A 21517-nucleotide genomic window follows, 5' to 3' on the forward strand; every position below is an offset into this window, starting at 1 on the left:
GCACATGCATATTAGTGATGCAATGTCACATACTCATTCTCTCTGAGGATAAAATACAAAATCAACATAGAAAAATCAGTTGCATTTGTACAGACTAACAATGAACTAGCAGAAAGAGAAATCAAGAATACAATCCCATTTACAATCACAACAAAGAGAATAAAATAACCTAGGAATAAATTTAACCAAGGAGGTGAAAGACCCGTACACTGAAAACTTTAAGACATTGTTGAAGATATCAAAGACGACACAAAGAAATGAAAAGATATTCCATGCTCATGGACTGGAAGAATTAACATAGTTAAAATGTTCATATTACCTAAAGCAATCTATAGATTCAATTCAATCCCTATCAGAATCCCAACGACATTTTTCATGGAAACAGAACAAAGAATCTAAAATACATAGAGAACAACAAAAGACCCCAAATAGCCAAAGCAATCCTGAGAAAAAAGAACAAAGCTGGAGGTATCACACTCCCTGATTTCAAAATATACTACAAAGCCATAGTAATCAAAACAGCATGGTACTGGCACAAAAACAGACACACAGATCAATGGAACAGAATTGAGAGTCCAGAAATGAGCCCACACATTTATGGATAGCTAATTTTCAACCAAGGAGCCAAGAACATACAATGGAGAAAGTCTCCACAATAAATTATCTTGGGAAAACTGGACGGCCACATGCAAAAGAATGAAAGTAGACCATTATCTTACAGAGCCAGACCAGCACGGCGGTCCCTGTCCCGGCCCTGGCGCGGGTCCCCCAGTGGCGTCGCCGAGCCTCAGACCCGCCCTGTGCAGCGAGGACAGCGCCTCCTCGGTCCCGTCACCTCAGCCCCGACCCAGCGCTCCGCAGCCTCTGACAGATTGAGCCGACAAGAGAGAAGCCAAAAGGACTGCGAGGGATGCAAAGACGACTTGGCTGACTAGGCGGGTGTCCCCTTCCTCCCTCATTGCTCCACGACGACTACCTTCCCTCGAGAAGGACAGTCCTCGATCAAGGGTATCCCAGCAGCCGCGTTACTGGATAGAACCTCCAAACAAAATGAGTGCCCCCATGAGGAGGCCAGAAGTCCTGCGCCGACCGGATGCGCACGCAGGGAAACGCCTCGTTCCAGTCCCTCATTGGATCATCTGCGCTGTCTCTCTGCCCAGGCTCTTCTGGGTAATGTGGTTCCCCGAGCTCTAGAGGCCACAGGGGAGGGTGTTCTCCAACCTGAGAGGGCATTGGCCACGGGGCACGTGAGGGATGCTGGATACTGGTACTCTTAGGTAGAGGGAGGGGCTTTGCTCCCTGTTAAAGGCGGTGAAGAGATGTAATTTCAGACTGGGGGAAGGTCACCCTGCTCCCCACAGGATAAAACTATTATTTGAGATGCTCGCAAATCTACTGATCTAAATGACCATGACATTCCATAGGGTCAGTCAGACATAAAAGGAGTCCACGCATAGCTGGAAACATTGTTATTGCTCTTCAAATGAGTGGTGCGTAAAGTGTTACTGAGTGTCTAGCTGCAAGACATGCCAGTAGTCAAGAGGCAATGTGGTAGGAGAGAAAGGACTTATTATTACAGCTTGCTAGCAAGAGGGAAGATGGCAGACTCATGTCCAAAAGAACCCTCTTAACGGGGCACAAAATCTTACAGCAGTTATATAGGTCAGTGGGTTATTGGGAAGGGGGTTAGGAATGTTGACCTTCCGGTGTTACAGACTGGGAGTGCCACACCAGATGTGTGTTTTCACTGATGATGGCTATCAGCATAGATTCTCTGTTCGGGGGTCATCACATGCCTAAGGAACTCAAAAAAACAGTTATCATCTTATCATAGCTGGGAGGTACATGCACAAGCAGGGGTCGTAAAATCTACAGAGCAGTTAGACCTCCTGGAGGGTGCATATCCAGCTGGGTTAGTTTGTCAGAGGTCCTTCAAAGTTACAATAGAGTTTTTCTTTTCTGCAATATGGCTTCCCTTATGTCAACCTTGTCTTGAGCAGGTATCACGGTCAGGAAAAAGAAAACAGACTCCATACAGGGCCATGAGGAGAATGAAGAAGAGGGATGTTAGGCCACCCCAAAGCAGATGGACAAGCAGGAGCTCTGCCTCTGGTTCCCACGGAAAGTCTCTCTCATCTGTATCGACAATGAGTGTGTCCTAGCCACCGAGGAACATTGTTTTATCGTTATTACATTTCTTACTCTGTAGTATTCCTCTGCCCTAATTGTCCCAGGGCCAGGCTCCAGGCAACTAGAGACCACCCCTGTGCCCCAAAGTTCACCTGAGTTATTCAAACAGCCAGTCTTAAACTGTTTTCTCTGTCCTACCTTGCCTTTCCCTAGGAGACCCCAGAAAGGATCTGGCCTTGACTTTTCTCTCCCTCCTGTCTTCTGCCTCCTGAATACTCTGGTGTTTTCCCCTGGAACCCTGTGTGGCATGCAGTGACACCCACTCTGGCACCTATAAGCAAGACAAACTTCTTTGCAAGCCTTGTTCTCCCTTTTTTTTGTGGCCCCAGTGACTTGACCATAGCACATCCGGCATTCCTGGATTAACTGAGTGAACAATAATGGGAGTTCGTGGACAATACAAATGGCACTGCTTATCATCATACACGATAGAGCTCAGTGGACTGTTGCTGATTTCCATCCCTTAGCCAGGATGTCCCTGATAATGTACAGCACACAAGAAGCAACAACTTGACCAAACTTTAGGCAGGCATCTTAGCACTGTATGCCCTGGCCAACAATGGCCCTATCTCCACGTTTATTATGAACTTTTGAACCGTTGCCTAAAAATTGTCCCCTTCAGGTAAAAAACTCTGGGAATCTTTTGCCTCACAGACTCCCAAAATATAAATAAAAATCGCATATAACTCTACATATACAAAGGCCACAATACCAAGGCCTTGCAAGGACATTCTTCATTCTCTTTGGAGTTACAGACTCATTACTGGTAGTAACCAAGACATACATTTAACTTTTCAAAAGACACAATGCCGGGCTCTTGGGAAGGCATTCAGTAGAACTTTCCAGTCCCTAATAGGTCTCAGATAACCCGTTGTGAGAAAATAGGAAATATATATATTGGTCTTTGCCCCCTGTTTCTGGCATGGAGCTCCTAAAAACCCTTGCAATTTCCTGAGTGATAGGAGCGCCTTTTTCCTCGTATTTGATCTTTGACCTCGGTTCCTGACACAGAGTTCCTAAATCCCTTGGAATTTCCCCGGGTGATGGCAGTGTCTTTTGTTCTAATGAGATGACTCTGGGTGGGCTCCTGGATGAGAGCTGGTCACCAGAAACACCAAGCCATGATTGGAAGCTTGGAATTTTTGGCCCTATGCCCCATCCCATTCTCCAGAGAGGAAAGAGGGGCTGGAAATGGAGTTAATAATTGATCATGCCTATGTTATGAAGCCTCCGGAAAAATCCCAATAGTACGGAGTTGGGAGAGCTCCGAGGTCAGTGAACACACGGAGGTGCTGGAAAAGTGGGGTGCCCAGAGAGAACGTGAGAACTCTAATCTTTCTCTCACATACCTGGCCCTATGCATCTCTTCCATCTGGATGTTCATCTGTATCATTTATCATATCCTTTTATAAATAACTGGTAAACGGTAAGTAAACTGTTTCCCTGAGTTCTGTGAGCCACCCCAGCAAATTAGTCAAACCCAAGGAGGGGGTCTTAGGAGCCTCTGATTTATAGCCAATCAGTCAGAAACAGAGGTAAAAACCTGAACTTGCAATTAGCATCTGAAGTGAGATGGAGGCAGTTTTGTGGGACTGAGCCCTTAACCTGTGGGATCTGACGCTATCTCCAGGTGGATAGTGTCAGAATTAAGTTAAGTTGTAGGACACTCAGCTGGGGTCCCAGGAAATTGCTTGGAGGGGAAACCCCCCACACATCTCGTGTCAGAAGTGTTGTGAGTGTGGTAGTAGTGTGAGCGTAAAAGAGACACAGGAGGAAGACTGAATTTGTTCCTGAATGCCGGTTTAGTTGAGAATCATAGTGATCTCCTCAAACATCTCCTTCTCAAATTTCAATCCAACAAATAAACCTCTAAAGGTCTTGATCTTGCCCCAGACCTTAACCTACTTATAATTGTTTTATTTTACTCCTATCCCACAAAGCCAGAGGCCAGATTGAGGGTGCATACTCTACCGGGACCCAGTAACCATAAAATGTCCCATGGGCCAGGCAGCTGCTCATCTTTTTTTTTTTTTTTTTTTTTTGCGAGGAGGACTAGCCCTGAGCTAACATCCGATGTCAACCCTCCCCTTTTTTCTTGAGGAGGATTGGCCCTGGGCTAACATCTGTGCCTGTCTCCCTCTACTTCATATGGGATGCCGCCACAGCATGGCTCAACAAGCGGTGTGTTGCTGCGCGCCCGGGATCCGAACCTGTGAACCCCAGGCCGCCGCAGCAGAGTGTGCGCACTTAACCGCTGCGCCACCAGGCCGGCCCCGGCTGCTCATCTTATCTGGGACCCACTTGAGCCTAGACTTCCAAAACAAAAGCAAAAACAAAAACCCTGTCAAGCGCAGCTGAACACCATTCTGGTGACTTGATTTTTTTACTCCTGGTCTGGGCACTTCATTGACCCTTCAAGTAAGCCATTGTTTCAACCAAACACAATGCTGAGGCTCATATCTACCTAAGTAGGCACCCACTTGGAGAGGACACCCCAGTTACACATCCCAGATGATGCTGCCCTGGCCCAGAAGCTCACTGCTGGAGATGACATTGTCTCAGATGACATCACCCCAACCTCACCATTGGAGATGACTGCATCTCCTGTGCTGGAGATGACTTCTCCTGAACGCTAAAACCTCTGCCCCAGCAATGCCCAAGGGACTGCCTGTACTAAGGCACAAATGGGACACAAGACATCTTTGCTTTTCGACCTCTGATATTAGGGATTCCATTATGTGCAGTAGACAAAATCTCTACTAATGAGGTAGGTTCAAGTCCAGTCTTTCCTTAGTGTCCTTTTTAATAAACTAAGTCTCCAGGTTCTAATCTATGGGGTATGTTGTCTTCTTTTGGAAGTGGACCTCAGAAGGCTTTTCGGACCTGGTGGAAATAAGCCTTTGAATATTGGATTAGTGCTTTAACAGTATTGAATCATGTCATGATTACTTAGGATAAACATGAGAATGTCTCATTTTAGGAGGTGGTGTTGCAGGTGTGCTTCCACCTAAGTTAAGCCTCCATATGGTGTGAGCAGTCAGGTATTTGGTGAGAGGCATCTCTGTGGAAACAAAAGAAAAACAAAGGTTGGCTCTTGGAGCAAATTATAAAATCATTCTGAGTCTGGAAAGCAGCCAGTCAAGGAAATTTCTAGATTTGAGCTCAAAATATTGTTAAGTGATAGAATGAAGATTGCAGTTTCAACCTGATGTATTTTCCTGATTTTCAGATTCAATGTCTTTGAAGATGTCATGAGGTGTTCTGTTGAACTCTTTGAGTGGCCCACCTAGAAATAGGCATGAAAGTTGTCCGTACCTGATCTGTTGTGATTTCTGTGAAGTTTACATCAAGCCATCCAGCTTTACCTTGTTAGGGCTTTGGGGAAAGGGCAGTTTTAGTTTTCAGTGATTCCAAGTCAGAAGACTGAAAGAAAATGGGAAATGTTAGTTTGGAGAGTGAGAGCCAGATATTGGAGAAAACTAGAAGAATTCAGGATCCAGTCCAGTTTGAACAAACTGGTAAAGAACAAAACATCAAGGACAATGAGCAAGACTAGAATCTGATAATGGGTACACTATAGTTTTCTATTGAGACACAACTTTTCTGTCTGAAATCATCCCATTTTTGCTAAAGATAATCACAGTAAGACTAGTTTGTTTGTAAAGTAGGTCTAGTCTCATTCAACTTGGCCTGATTATATAAGTCCAGCAAGGTTAGTGAATCTATGCATATTCTCAAATATAATATTCCAGTTAAAGCTTTGGTAATAACCAAGGGGCTTTAGTGCATAAAGTCAACCTTAGTCCTTTAAAACTGTCTGGTAATACAGAATTGCAGAATAGAACTTTAAAAGCATCTTTAGGGGCTGGCCCCATGGCATAGCAGTTAAGTACATGTGCTCTGCTGCTGGTGGCCCAGGTTCCGATCCCTGGTGCGCACAGATGCACCGCTTGTCAGGCAATGCTGTGGTGGCATTCCATATAATGTGGAGGAAGATGGGCACAGATGTTAGCCCAGGGCCAGTCTTCCTCAGCAAAAAGAGGAGGATTTGCATGGATGTTAGCTCAGGGCTGATCTTCCTCACAAAAAAAAATAATAATAAATAAAAGCCTCTTTAGGCTAAGAAGTCAAGCCAAGGACTTGCCCAATTATGTCCTGTTACAAGGAGAACAGATTCTTATTGAATTCATGTCAATACCTATATTGCCATGCAAATAAGAATATTCAATAAGAGTTTTTTGAATTCTGCAGCAATCACGTAAGGAGCAAAAGATAAATGTTTCATTTTTGTTTACAAGAGTATACTTTACCAAATTGCTGTAAGTTATAGATAACTTAAAAGAGAAAAGAAATTCTTTAAATCTGGAAAACAAAACACTAAAGAACCATCAGCATTTCAATTAAAGTCATAAAAATTATAATCTTTGTTAGCTCATTCAATACCATGTAATTATTCTTGTTTGCTTGATCTTGGGTTAGCAGTTGTATGAATCAGTTTTTCCATGAGAGTTTTAGAAATTCTTACCCAATTCACTGGTATGATCTTAAAGTTTTCAGAAACATGTATTCTAGACTACTTGTCAGGGTTCCTTCCATCCCTAGAGTACTTGTCAGGGTCTCCTTGAAGATGAAGCATTTTTGCCTGTAGTTGATTGAAAACACTTTCAGAGGAGAATCCAAAGTAAAACAATAACTCTGTGAATGGCAAAAGACTTAACAATAGCCATTATTTAATCAGGTTAAAGATCTGGTGACAATTCATCATTAAAAAAACAAGGCAATTGACAAGTAAATTTGGTTATTTCTGTGACATATAACATTTTAAAATAATAATTAGGGCCGGCCCTGTGGCTTAGCAGTTAAGTGCGCGCGCCCCACTACTGGCGGCCTGGGTTCGGATCCCGGGCGCGCACCAACGCACCACTTCTCCGGCCATGCTGAGGCCGCATCCCACATACAGCAGCTAGAAGGATGTGCAACTATGACATACAACTATCTACTGGGGCTTTGGGGGAAAAAAAGGAGGAGGATGGGCAATAGATGTTAGCGCAGAGCCAGTCTTCCTCAGCAAAAAGAGGAGGATTAGCATGGATGTTAGCTCAGGGCTGATCTTCCTCACAAAAAATAAATAAATAAATAAAAAATAAAATAAAATAATAATTAGATTTATGATTGATAACATTATATATCAGATTTCTAGGAATTTTAGACAATTTCTCAAGCACTTCTGGTAATAACATATATCCAAATATAACCAAAAGAAGATTAAACATCACCATTATTTGACACTGCTTTCCATGCAATTTAACACATTAATTGTCCTAATGAAACATCTCTCTTTTCATATGGAGAGAAAACAAATCTTTTGAGATCTTACAGGGGCCCTCTGGAAAATCCTAAAGTTAATTCAAGGTGATACATTTTGTTTTAAATTTGATTTTGGATAATCTAATAAAAGTGTCAAAAAGTTAAAAACCCTTGATCAAATAGGATCACAGGTTATTAAGAGCAGACCAATAATCTAAGAAACTGTTGTTTCAACAGAGAGAAATCTAAACCCTAGTTTTGTATAAGTACATTATTGTGCTCCTTTAAAAACTCTTATAAATAAATCATTCTAATCTTAGCCAGCTTTGATCTCACCACATAAAATTTCTTTTCCACAAGCCTGGATAAGAAAGCATGAGCAAAATTGGAGATGAGCTGACAATCCAGAGATAGAGAAGAGAGAGAGAATAAGGCAACATGAGGCAATAAAGATAAAAATATATCAAATAATGGCAATGAGAGTATGTCAGCGGGAATAAATTATTTTGTGAAATAAGTGATAAATATAAAATTACATGTTTAGTATTGATTAATTGAATATTATTATTCAGTAAGGAAACCACTATCCAGCCAGCCCTGGTGGTCTAGTGGTTAAGATTTGGCGCTCTCACCGCCATGTTCATCTGACCTCCAGGTTCATTCCCAGTCAGGGAACCACACCACTTGTCTGTTGGTTGTCATCCCGTGGTGGCTGCTTGTTGCTCTGATGCTGAAAGCTATGCCACTGGTATTTCAAATACCAGCAGGGTCATCCATGGTGGACAGGTTTCAGCAGAGCTTTCACACTAAGACATACTAGGAAGAAGGATCTGGCCATCCACTTCTGAAGAAATGGGCCATGAAAACCCTATGAATAGCAGTGGAGCATTGTCTGATATAGTGCCGGAAGGTGAGAGGATGGTGCAAAAACTGGGTGGGGTTCTGCTCTGCTGTACACAGGCTTGCTAGGAGTTGGAATCGACTCAATGGCACTAACAGCAACAAGGAAACCACTAGTAATCATAGTTTCTGGTTAAGTTATATTTATTTTTAATTTTACCCATCAACAAAATAATTCAGAAGAAAAATATATGTAAAGGACCTATGAATCAGAGGCCAAATAGAACCTAGGGAAGGAGACAGGCTAAAGAACACAACTGCAGTGTTACAGGACCTGATAGTAACTGAATGTGGTCAGAAATGGACAGACGTAAACAGTTGAAGAGGGTTCGTTTTCTTTTTTTTTTTTTTTGGTGAGGAAGATTGTCCCTGAGCTAACATCTATACCAATCTTCCTCTATTTTGTATGTGGGATGCCACCACAGCATGGCTTGATAAGCTCTGTGTAAGTCTATGCCTGGGATCTGAACCCGCGAACCCCAGGCCACCAAAGCAGAGCACGCAAACTTAACCACTACGTCACGGGGCTGGCCCCAAGATTCATATAAAAACACACAACAGGGAAATAAAAGAACAAGAAACAATGAATGATTTCAAGCACAAATTTGTATTTTTAACAGAGTTGGCACCAGTGTAGTCCCTTATGAAAAGGATGGCCAAGGCTAGTGGAAAAGTTTTATTTTCCTGAGTGAGTGGCCACTTGGTGCTGACCCCAAGAGAGCTTCATTATGGGTGATTCAGATCAGGGTGAATACAATGAGAGAAACAAAAGCAGCTTGGAGGCAGCATGCCCTTGCAATGTGTGTCTGTGTTGTGACCTTATGTGGGCTCTGGGCTTGACCGTGACATAAAGAGACTTCTTCCTTAAAATTAAATAAATAAATGTCCATAAAAATGGGTATTCAGTGAGGTTTTGCAAATTACACCCCTCCTTCTCAGCCACTGGCCTTGTGCCAAGCAAGCCTCCGATGTACCTTTATTCGGTCAGTCATCCCTCATTCCTATAGAGAACTGCATAAAATTCAAGAAGTCATTTGAGGTATTTTCTTGAATCAGGCTTGGGGTCAGCACTAAAATTCAGGATATACAGACTCGTTGCCACATGCTGACTGAGCGACCTACACCAAGCTGTGTGGCTGTTACTGATCAGCTCCCTTTCTCTCTGTGGGTGGCTGACATTGGAATCCAGCTCCCAGTGAGGAGCTCAGAATTACAGTGACATTCCTTGTTCCCCAGCTTCCTTTCTGAGGTGGAGCAGCCTTTGCCCTAAACAGTTTCCAGATTACCCAACAGGAAACAGTCGTTACTGTCATAGGATTACCCAAATCCAAGAAAAATATCTCCAAGAAAGTTTAAGTAAGTAGTTTCATGAAAATTGGCTGTGATAGGCTGCTTTAGAATGAAGATTCTAAGCTTAGCAGTTGTAATTATGGAGGAGAGGGAGAAATATATTTTTTATTCTGAAATACTTAGTGATCTCTGCAGCTAGGAACATTGGAACAGAGGTGGCCGTCAGTGTCTAGGTGGGGAAGGACACCCGGACCTTGAATTATAATTATGAGCATCTCTGATCTCATCACCCTGCAGATCTGTGATTATCACATTGGCTGTGGCTTCAAGGGGACTTGGGGAAGTCTCCAGCTGAAACTTTTATCCAAGATAAAATCATCATTACAAGTTGCTAGTGAATAATGAGAAAATCTAAGGAGAATGCCAGGTATAATCCAAGGAGAAACTTTACAATAACCCTGGAAGTGGAAATCACAAAGGGAGAGGGGGCAAAGCACACGAAACCTGAGGAAACAGAGAACTCTGCCAGGGTACCCATCACACAGAGTTGGTTCCCCCCACACACACCCAGTATTTTATTCCCTAAAGTGCTTCAGGACCCTGAGGGAAAAAATCACCCTTGAATGTCAGGCAGGAGAAAACATCTTTTGCAAATGAGACTGAGAAAGTGATTCTAGCAGTTCTCTTCAGATTTGGGTCAGAAGCTATCTGGTCTACACTTCTTCGGCAAGGGCTCTGACAGAATTGTATTCTTTCCCAATAAGGAGAGGTGCTGTGTGGGTACCTACACATGCATGTTTACAATTAGTATTTACTCTATTTGTTTTATCTGCCCATCCCTCTATCCATCATTAATCTGTTTTATATTTTGATTCATTTCAGCACAAGATGCAGACATCAGAATACTTCAACCCCAAACACATCATGAATGCTATTTACTAGAGTTTAATATTTGTTTAAGGTTCTTTAGGGGAGTAAATCTATATACAATGAAATGTTCAAATCTTAACTGAACCACATTCAATGTGGTGACATTTTAGAAATGTGTACACCTAGATAGCGTGGTAAACTCCAGTCAAGATAGAGAACATGTTCTCTCTCTCTCCTCCTCCTGCCCCCAAAATCCCCTCGAGTCCCTTCCCAAATGATCTGCACCCTCACCTCCCAGACGTATCCACTGTTCTGTGTTTTAGCCTTGCCTTCTTCTAGAATTTCATATAAAGGGAATCATAGAGCATGTACTTTTTTGTTTAATGTTTCTTTTATTCACCATCATATATTTTAGATAAATCTCTGTGTTGAGTGTATCAAACTTATGTCCTTTTTTATTATTTCAGAGTTAGTATCCCATGTATAAATACACCACAGTTGGCTTAGCCTTTCTCCTGTTGATGGATACCTGGCCTGTTTCCTGTGTTTGACTGTTATAAATAAAACTGCCCCTACTGTTCTTATATACGTTTTGTGGACAGATCTTTAAAATTTTTCTTTAAAATAGGAAAAAGGAGAAAGGAAAATTTTTTTTCTTGTATTGGGTCAAAGGGTAGATGTAGAATAGAAACTGCCAGATATTTTAACACCTTCATAGTGCCATTTTAATCTCCTGCCAACAAAATATCAAAATCTATTCCCCCACATCCTTATTAACATTTGGGGCTATTATTTAATTTTGGCCATTCTGCTGTGTGTGTGCATTGGCAATTCACTGTGATGTGTATTTGCATTATATTGATAACTAATGATATTGAGCACCTTTATCATGTGCTTATTGGTTATTCACATACTTTCCTTTTTTTTTTTTTTTTTTGGTGAGAAAGATTGTCCCTGAGCTCACATCTGTTGCCAGTCTTCTTTTTGCTTGAGGAAGATTGTCCCTGAGCTAACATCCATGCCAACCTTCCTCTATTTTGTATGTGGGACACCACCACAGCATGGTTTGATGAGTGGCGTGTAGGTATGTGTCTGGGATCCAAACCCGCAAACTCCGGGCCGCTGAAGTGGAGTGTGCAAACTTAACCACTACACCACCAGGCCAACCCTGACATACCTTCTTTTTTTTTTTGAGGATGATTGGCCCTGCGCTAACATCTGTTGCTGATATTCCTCTTTTTCTTTTTTATCCCCAAAGCCTTAGTACGTAGTTGTATATCATAGTTGTAGGGTTGTAGCTCTTCTGTGTGGGGGACTGCCTCAGCATGGCTTGATAGGTGGTGCATAGGTCCACACCCAGGATCCGAACCAGCAAACCCTGGGCCACCAAAGCCGAACACGCAAACTTAACGGCTACACCACCGGGCTGGCCTCCGCACATACCTTCTTTATGAAGCTTGTGTTAAAAACTTTTGTTCAAACTGTTTGTATGTTAACTATTGAGTTATAGTAGGTTTTTATGTATCCTGGATACTAATCCTTTGTCATTCAAATAATTCAAATATATCTATGTTATTTTCTCCCACTCTGTGGCTTGCCTGTGCATTTTGATATTGATGCCTCTTTTGATGACCAAAATCGTAGACTTTTGACATACACTCTGTTACTGTGGTGGTAGGAAAACCAAGTGAGTCATCTGTTGCAATGGGTACTAAAATATACAAATATCTTTTTTAATGCAAATCTTGTTTAGACATATGTTTTTGTTTCTTTGGACAAATACCCATGTGTGGACTTACTGGGTTATAGCTTTCAGGATTTTGATTGAGGTGACTTTTTTTTTTTTTTTTGAGGAAGATTGACCCTGTGCTAACATCTGTTGCCAATCTTCCTCTTTTTTTTCCCCAAAGCCCCAGTACATAGTTGTGTATCATAGTTGTAGAGTTGTAGCTCTTCTACATGGGACACTGCCTCAGCATAGCTTGATGAGCGGTGAATAGGTCCTTGCCCAGGATCCAAAACTGCGAACCCGGACCACCAAAGCAGAACGCGCAAACTTAACTGCTACGCCACTAGGCCGGCCCCTGATTGAGGTGACTTTGCATCTTTAGAAGGCTTTGGGGAGATTGGCATTTTAACATTACATGGGCATGGAATTTTTTTTCTGCAGATTGTTGTACTTTCCTGTGGAAAACTCCTTCTTATTTTGTCATTAAATTATGCCTCACTGTTTAATGTTTTTATGCTACTATTACATTTACTTAATTTTATTTTCTAATTGGTTGTTGCTATCATATAAAAATAAAACTGATTTTCATATACTGACCTTAGTAATTCTAGAATTTTTTTTATGTCATCTGCAAATAAAGATACTTTTCTCTTTCTTCCCAAACATCATGCATTTTTTCCCTTTGAATTATTACACTGTTTCAGACTTTCAAGACAATGCTAACTAGAAGTGGTGGGATTGGACAACCTTGCCTTATTCCAGACCTTAGGAAAAAGCTTTCAGTATTTCACCAGTTACATATGCAGTATGTTTTGTATGTGCAGCTTTTGGAAGGCATTTTTCTTCTATTCATAGTTTGCAGAGTCTAGAGTCAAGTCTGCCTGGTCAGGCCCCCAGGACTCTCCCTCAGCTCTCATTGGGCAATGACATGGAGCACGGAAGATGCAAATCCTAAAGGAGATACAGAGCAGGTGATGGTCATCACTGGACCAGGGTGACCCACTCCATGACAGATCACAGGGAAGAATAATAAATAATACAAAGACCTTGGGAGAGTATCTTGCAGGAACAGCATTGTGGTCCCCACACTTAGTGACTGTGTCAGTGCCAGAAATTCTTGGCACAGTCAAGCCCCAAGAAATGTCAGCTGGGAGGGAAACATTAGAACCTGGGGCCCAGAGGTGCCATAGGTGAGGATAGAGTCACACAGAGAGGAAGAGTCCCTCCTGTCTGGGTGTGTTTCAGGCTTCAGGGCGGCAGGTGTTGGGGCTGCTTGGGAAGAAGAGGAGAAAGTGCCCACAGCCCAGCCCTCGCACCCTCAGCAAGACACTGGGGTGTGTTACCAGGAAAGAAGCAGTTCTCATGACTCAGATGTGAGAAGGACAGATCTGCCCTTGAGGAAAAGCGCAATGTCAGGGTCCAGCCCAGGACACTGGGGTGGATGTGAAGGCCTTACGTAGTGAGGCCATAGTGCAAAGTTCTCCAGCATCACATACAGACGTCTCTGAGCCTCATCAAGGAGCCTCCACTCCTCCTGGGGGAAGGACACACACACGGGAAGTCTTCAGAAGTCACACACCCTGCCACATTGGGGACAGTTGAGTCTTTGGTCAGTCTCTCTCAAGGATCCCGTAAGCATTCCCCTATACATCTGGCATTTCCCCCTCAACTCTGAGGAAATACCAAGCCCTGAGGCCGTAAATGCCTCCCTGTCCCATTGATGGTTTTGTTCAGCCCACTGCAAAAACACGAGTAGGCAGATCAGCTTTCAGATGCCATTTAAGCTGTGAGCCTGGCATGCAGGGCTCCATCCTTCTCTTGCCAGCTAATTCCCCTGGTGTACCCCAGCTCATGCCTCCCTGAGACAAGCAAATTTGAGCGCCCCCTTCTCCCTTACATCCCTAGTACCAAGGCCCTGGAGCCATCAGTTCATTCCCCTTCTCTCTGTGCACATCACTATTTGGTTTTTTTTGTTTGTTTTATTTTTCCCCTAAAGCCCCAGTAGATAGTTGTATGTCATAGTTGCACATCCTTCTAGTTGCTGTATGTGGGACACGGCCTCAGCATGGCCAAAGAAGTGGTGCCTCAGTGCGCGCCCGGGATCCGAACCCGGGCCGCCAGCAGCGGAGCGCGTGCACTTAACCGCTAAGCCACAGGGCCGGCCCTGCACATCACTATTTGGACTGCATCCATCTCACATCTCCAGACCACCACAGCTCATCACCACTGCCCTGACTCCTACTTCTGACTTTGACATCTCAGTTGAGGACACATCCTTCAAGCTATTAAAACCAAAAACCTCGCAGTCATCCCTGGATCCTTCCTTTCTCATTCTTTTCCTTCACATTGGAAAGTCTAGCTGGTATTAGTTAATAAGGAGATTGTTAAGCAACCAAGTCTCTCACCTCCACAGCCAGCAATCTGATTAAGCCATCATCAACACTCACCTGAATTATTGCTGTAGCCTCTTCCCCTGGTCTTTCTCCCTCCTCATTGTCTATTCTCTGCTCTGTTGCCGGGGAAGTCCGTTAATATCCGATTCAGGTCATCTCCCTCTTCTGCTCCAAACCATCCAGGGGTCCCACCACTCTCAGAGGCCCAGATCTTTAAACTGCCATTTCAGGGCAGATTCCTGCCCCTTGTTCTCTCTTCCCACAAGAAAGAAAGGAGACTTTGGTGCCCTGAACACGCCCAGCTCACTCTTACCTCCAATCATTCACATATGCTGGTTCCTGTGATTGAAACACCCTTCAACACCTTATCCCATTGGCTCCCAGATTTTGGAAGTTCTCCATATAAACCCTCATGTAGATTCAGGACAGTGGGCCTGGAGTGACCACCCTCGAGGGCTCCCAGAATCAAGAGTAGAAGCAGTGGCAGGTGAAGACTCACAGGGCATCATAATTCCCAAAATTGGACTGGTGAGGGCATGGGACACCCTCCACTTACTTGGACGTGATCCATAAGGACTTGTGCCACCATGGGAACCTGTAAGGAGAAGGAAGATGTGAGACGCAGGCAGGTAACCCTGTGGATTTCCACAGGCTCAGCTCATCCTCTTGTGGGAGATCAAAATTGGCCACCATGAAATACATCTCTTTACCTTGATTATTTTCTCTGATGGACATTTGACCTCCCGCAAACTGCCTAAAGAATTTAACATAGAAGGCCTGTTTCAGGAAGGAGCCACTATCATATGATGGCTGTAATATAATGTAAATAGATGTTACAATAGGAAAGACACCAACAAGCCCATTTTATCAAAAATTCTGTCTCTCCCTGGCCATATTCTCTAGGTGGCCCTGTAAAGGGTTGTTAGACAAACATTTACATTTATAAGGGAAATCTCCATTTGTAAAGGTATCTCCCTCTCTGTACTGGGAAGAGGGGGGATGACCTCATCTCTACAAACTTATCAGTGTGGAAGGTGAGGTCTTCAGTCTGCATAATAACCTTCCTCTTGTTTACTGTGCTTTTCTGGTAATCTCCCATAACTGACTCTCCCCACCCCCAACATCCTCCTGTGTCTTTAGCTGAAGATAGTATTTAAAATGAGAACCTCCACCATTTTGTTGAGAAACTCAGTTTCCCTGGTTTCTCCCATGTATACGTGTTATTAAACTTGATATTATTTTCTCCTGCTAACCTGTCTTTTAATTATTTGGCCAACCATAAGAACCTTAAGGGAAAGGGCAGAGGGGGATTCTCCCTCTTCCCCAACACTCACCCCCCCATGCCCTGGATCAAGATGACCTTCAGTGGACTGCAATTTGTGGCCCTCAATCCTCAGTGCTGTCTCTTACCAGCTTTGTGACTGTGGACAAGGGCTCAACCTCCCTGTGCCTCATCTGTAAACTAGGGGTAGTACTGGTACTGACCTCGTAGAGATGTTGTTGGTATCAACAATGCAGATCATGTCAAGTGCTAAGTAGTGCTCTCATCTTCCACAATAGTAACACTTCAGTGTTTTCAGTGCAAAAGAATTAATGAATTTTTAAATATTTGGGTGTATGTTTTAACTGCTTTTTTAAGCATTTAAGAAAATGTGATACTTAAGACTTTTATTTTCAAACAAATTCTTAGAAGTATATTATACATGTTTATAAACATGCACACATATTATTTCGCATATAACAGACTGGGCATAATTTTTTATTCTTTTCATGACATAAACCCTCTCTTCTGATTCTACATTAAAATTCACATATTTTTCATCTATTGGTGTCCTCTTACTGTATGTGCCATGTTTAAACTTATTTATCACCAATAACTTTGCACTTCCGTAATTTGAAATATGGCATGTATACTGAAAACAGCACAAAATTTACATGTGTAGTTTAACAACTATTTCTTTTTGTGTGTGTGTGAGGATGATCAGCCCTGAGCTAACATCCATGCCAATCCTCCTCTTTTTTCTGAGGAAAACTGGCCCTGAGCTAACATCCCTGCCGATCTTCCTCCACTTTATGTGGGAGGCTGCCACAGCATGGCCTGACAAGCAGTGCATTGGTGCGCGCCCGGGATCCAAACCTGGGCCACCAGCAGCCAAGCGCATGCACTTAACCGCTAGGCCACAGGACCGGCCCCTTAACAACTAGTTCTAACTTAAATAGCTGTTTAACTACCTGCCAGGTCAATACATGAACTATTAATAGGACCCAGAAACCTCTTATGTAGTCCTTCCAATCATTTTTCCAAATCCCAAAAAGTTAAGCAGTTTTCTATTGTTTAAAATAAGCATTGTTTTGCTTTTATTGATAGTTTTAGTTTGTGGTGAACAATGACTAATGAAATTTAGTTTCTCCTGGTTTGAAACTTTCTATGAGTGGAATCATATGATAAGGATTATCGTCTGTTTTACTCCATTTGCACAATATACTGTATGTGATTTTTTTTTTTTTTTGGTAAGGAAGACCAGCCCTGAGCTAACATCTGACGCCAATCCTCCTCTTTTTGCTGAGGAAGATCGGCCCTGGGCTAACATCCATGCCCATCTTCCTCTACTTTATATGGGATGCCGCCACAGCATGGCTTGACAAGCAGTGCATGGGTGTGCACCTGGGATCCGAACCCCAGGCCGCAGAAGTGGAGTGCACGCATTTAACTGCTGTGCCACCGGGCTGGCCCCATAGTGTGTGTGATTTTAATCAGGCTCGTGCATGTATATCACTTTTATTCTTTTTTATCTTTGTAAAATATTTCATGGTATGCATATTTTTTTTTCTTATTGAATGCTTTTTCCCCCCAAGTTATTGGAGATTATTAGCATATTGCAGTGTAAGTCCTGACAGCAGTTTTTCTTTTTTGTATTGGAAGTTCCTGACTTGAGCTTTGATTGCCAAGGCATCCACTTCAAAGGGCATCAACTTCAAAGGAGCATTTGCTTCAAAAAAATAAACACACTGCCAGCCACACAATGAAATTGGACTTTGCTGATGACCAAATCTCATCCAATCAATGAAGTACAAACCTAGCCTCACCTCAGCTAGCACCAACTCTTCTTTCATAAAACTTACCTCATCTTCCTCCCCTTTTCCCATAAAAACTCTGAGCCCCTCTCCTGTCATCAGGACACTATTTGGGTTTCTACCTGAGTCTGTGCTCCCCGAATTGCAATTCCTTGATCCCAAATACAGGCTTTGCCTCTTAAACTGGTTTCTGTTTTTGTAGGTTGACAGTTGAATAATGGCCCACTCTATGGCAAGAGGGTTTGCAGATTTGATTAAGGTAAGAGTTTTGAGATGGAGCAATTATCTGGGATGGACTATCTGGGTGAGCCCTAAATGTAACCTCAAGTGCCCTTAAAAGATGGAGGCACAGGGAGATTTGACTACAGAAGAGAAGGCAATGGGATGAAGAAAGTAGATTGATTCAGCTACAAAGAATGTGGACAGTCACCAGAAGCTGAAAAAGGCAAAGAAAAGATTCTCTCCTGGAACTAGCCTGCTCACATCTTGATTTTAGCCTCATAAGATTCATTGTAGACTCTTGGCCTCCAGAACTGTAAGAGAATAAATTTCTGTTGTTTTAAGCCACTAAATTTGTTACAGCAGCAATAGGAAATATCTAACACACAAGAGATGAACTTCCTGTTTGCCTGCAACATGAAGCTGTATTTGTAAGGCACAGTCTCCAGGAACAAAGACAGAGCTAGTCTTATATAGGGTATTAGGAAGTCTGGTATTCAGTGCTTGGTGAACTTTCAGAAATGGGAGTGTTTAGGGTAGGGCGGACTTTTGGCTCTGTTCGCACAGGCACTGGAGTCCCTCTATGGTTCAGAAGCTTACTCTCAGAAACATGGCCACTGAAGTGAGTCACTGCCTGACTGGCTATTGACTGGGAGCCTGGGATTGTCCCTGGTTGCTGTTGTCGGGGGAAGAGGGAGAATCTCCCTCTGCCTTTTCCGTAAGGTTCTTATGGCTGGCTAAATAATTAACAAGACAGGTTAGCAGGAGAAAATAATACCAAGTTTAATAACATGTATACATGGGATAATCTCAGAAATGAGCAACTCGTCCCTCTGTCTAAGCTCCTTGCTTAAGTATTGCAGCTAAAGGCAAAGAACGTGTTGGGAGTGGGTAGTGGTCTGCGACTTCAGAGGGCAGGAAGACAATTCTTTTCAGGGTCATCTATAGATAATGTGGTCAGGGAGTGACAGAGTTTTTGATAAAAGGGGCTTGGTGGCATCCTATTGTAACCTCTATCCTACATTATCTTTACAGCCATCATGATAGAAGATCTGTTCCAGGAAGGAGCCACCATGTCAAATTCTTTAGGCAGTTAGTGGGGGAGGTCAAATGTCCCTCAGAGAAAACAATCAAGGTAAAGAGATATATTTTAGGATGGCCAAATCTTGATCTCCCACACTGTCTTTCCGGATTGGGATTTATCACTGATTGGTTGTGTTGACCTTAAATAAATAGCCACTTATTTCTCCAGCAAAAATGGGTTTATTCCAGATCCACAAAGAACTGGAATTCTGGTTTGCAACCATGGCAAGCCACGTGCAAGTCCCCAGCAACAAGGGGAGGAGAAACTGTTTTACAGAGGGGAAGAGGAAGTTGGGAGGGTTACTCTAAACAAAGAGTCCACTGGAAGAATTGAAAGTTCTAAGTGTAGTGGCTTTTCATTGGCTGAGTTTTGACAGTCTTTCTGTGGCTGCCCTGTTGCTGGGCCAGAAGAGGAAGTCTTTCTTCCTGTTGAGCCCAGCCATCATGGAGGGTGTCAGTGCTCCCCCTTCTGGCTTCCCCCACTCCGTGTCAATTGAGGTTTCTGTTTATTAATTTTCACAGTTGATTTTCAGAAGCTTAGTAATGTTATTGATTGTCTAAATTTCAGAAATGTAGTAGTGGAATAAGGCTGACACTAATGGGCTGATTTTCAGAGCCGTATGTATTGACGCATAGTTATCTCAAATTGACTGTGATTAGTTGTTCAGGATTGTGTTAAAAGGACAGTCTTCTTTTCCTGAATTTGAAGAAATAAAAATTTTTAATTCTAAATGCCATCTATTGATCTTCCCTTAGCCAAATCTACAGGAGAGATCATAAGGAATTTTCTAGATCTTTATTTGTAGAGAGATGATTTTCAATGAGTGTTGTCATTTAAATGATACCACCACCAATTACTGTGGTGGGAAAATAGCCATATCTGCAGAATTTTGGTAGTTTATTGAAAAAAGCTGAATACAGAATACTTTGGGCATCCTGACAAAGTCAATAAAGAATGCAGGACAGGGCCAGCCTGTGGCTTAGCGGTTAAGTGCACGCGCTCCGCTGCTGGCAGCCCGGGTTCGGATCCCAGGCACGCACCGCTTCTCCGGCCATACTGGGGCCACGTCCCACATACAGCAACTGGAAGGATGTGCAGCTATGACATATAACTATCTACTGGGGCTTTGGGGGGGAAAATAAATAAATAAAATCTTTAAAAAAAAAAAAAGAATGCAGGATAAAAATCATTAACGTAAGACATCTCCTGTACGTATGTTACCAGCACATTGGGTCCTTGTTGTCCCCCAAGATGGAAATCAAGAAAGACAACAAACCAGAGTAGGAAAGTAAAAGTTTATTAGCTTGTGCACAAGGGAGGCACAAGGGAGCCGGTGCAGAAAGGAAAGGGGCAGGTGACTGGCTCGTTAGGGAGTGGGATTGTGGGGCTTTTATCAGGCAAAGGCTGGGGAGGAGTGCCTTGTCATGGCATGTAAACGTGGGGTTTTTCTTGTGCCTGCACTGTCATGTCGCATGCTACTACATGGGATGCATGTATCATTAGCATGCTAGCTCTCCACTCCTAGGTGTGATTTTTAGTATGGTAATGGGGCTAGGGTCACCTTCAGTGGACTCCTGGGTGCTAGGGCACATGCGTAAGCCTAGAAAAGTCCTGAAACTGCAGAATGTGGATCTTGGTGGTCTCTTTCTGATTCTCCTAGCTTGCCGATTGGTTCATGGCCTTATCTTGTTAGGCCAGGGGCCTTGCAGATGGCCCTGTCTCATTAGGCTGGTTCCTGTCTCAATTGCACATACATTAGAGCAATGAACTACCACGACAGCACAGCTTTGCTCTTGATTTTTACCATTCTGACCTTTCCTAAATATCCTCTTTACCTCTCCCTCCAATTGCTCTGTGTTTTCAGGAAAGAAAAAAGAATCACAACTTGTAGACAAAGCTTTGAGTGTGGTCAAGATTCCAATACAGCAACGTGCTCAGCTTCATTCTCTCACTTCTCATACTTCAGTACTCAGGCTCAAACTTTACAGAGCTCTTACCTTTTTACACCTGTCACAGTTATTTCCCCAGAGCTATTTCCTCCACTCTTTTCAAATAACTATAGAATCATTATTAATAACTCTCAAGAATTTTTCCAGTGATAATCTCAACTCCCTGTGCAAACCTCTACCTACAATAACAGGTGAAATGGTAATCACTTCACAGCAAAGAGATGACCTGGTATCCCAAACATTTGTCTCAGGGTGCATATGACCCGTTTTGGACTTATACTCCGACTGTGACAATGACAGACACAATCCAGGCAAGAAATGGCATTCAAAAGGTCGCACTCCTTTTCTGACAGGTCTCAAATCTTAAAAGCAATTCTATGTATCTTGGGATATGGATAGGAAATATTATCTGGAAGAAAACAGTATTGCTTGCTGGATTGAATACAATCACTGATTACACAGGAATGAGAAAAGTTTTCTGAGGAAATCTGTCCACTGGCTTCAAGGCAGC

Source organism: Diceros bicornis, chromosome 34 (genome assembly GCF_020826845.1).
Source record: "Diceros bicornis minor isolate mBicDic1 chromosome 34, mDicBic1.mat.cur, whole genome shotgun sequence".
Lineage (NCBI taxonomy): Eukaryota > Metazoa > Chordata > Mammalia > Perissodactyla > Rhinocerotidae > Diceros > Diceros bicornis.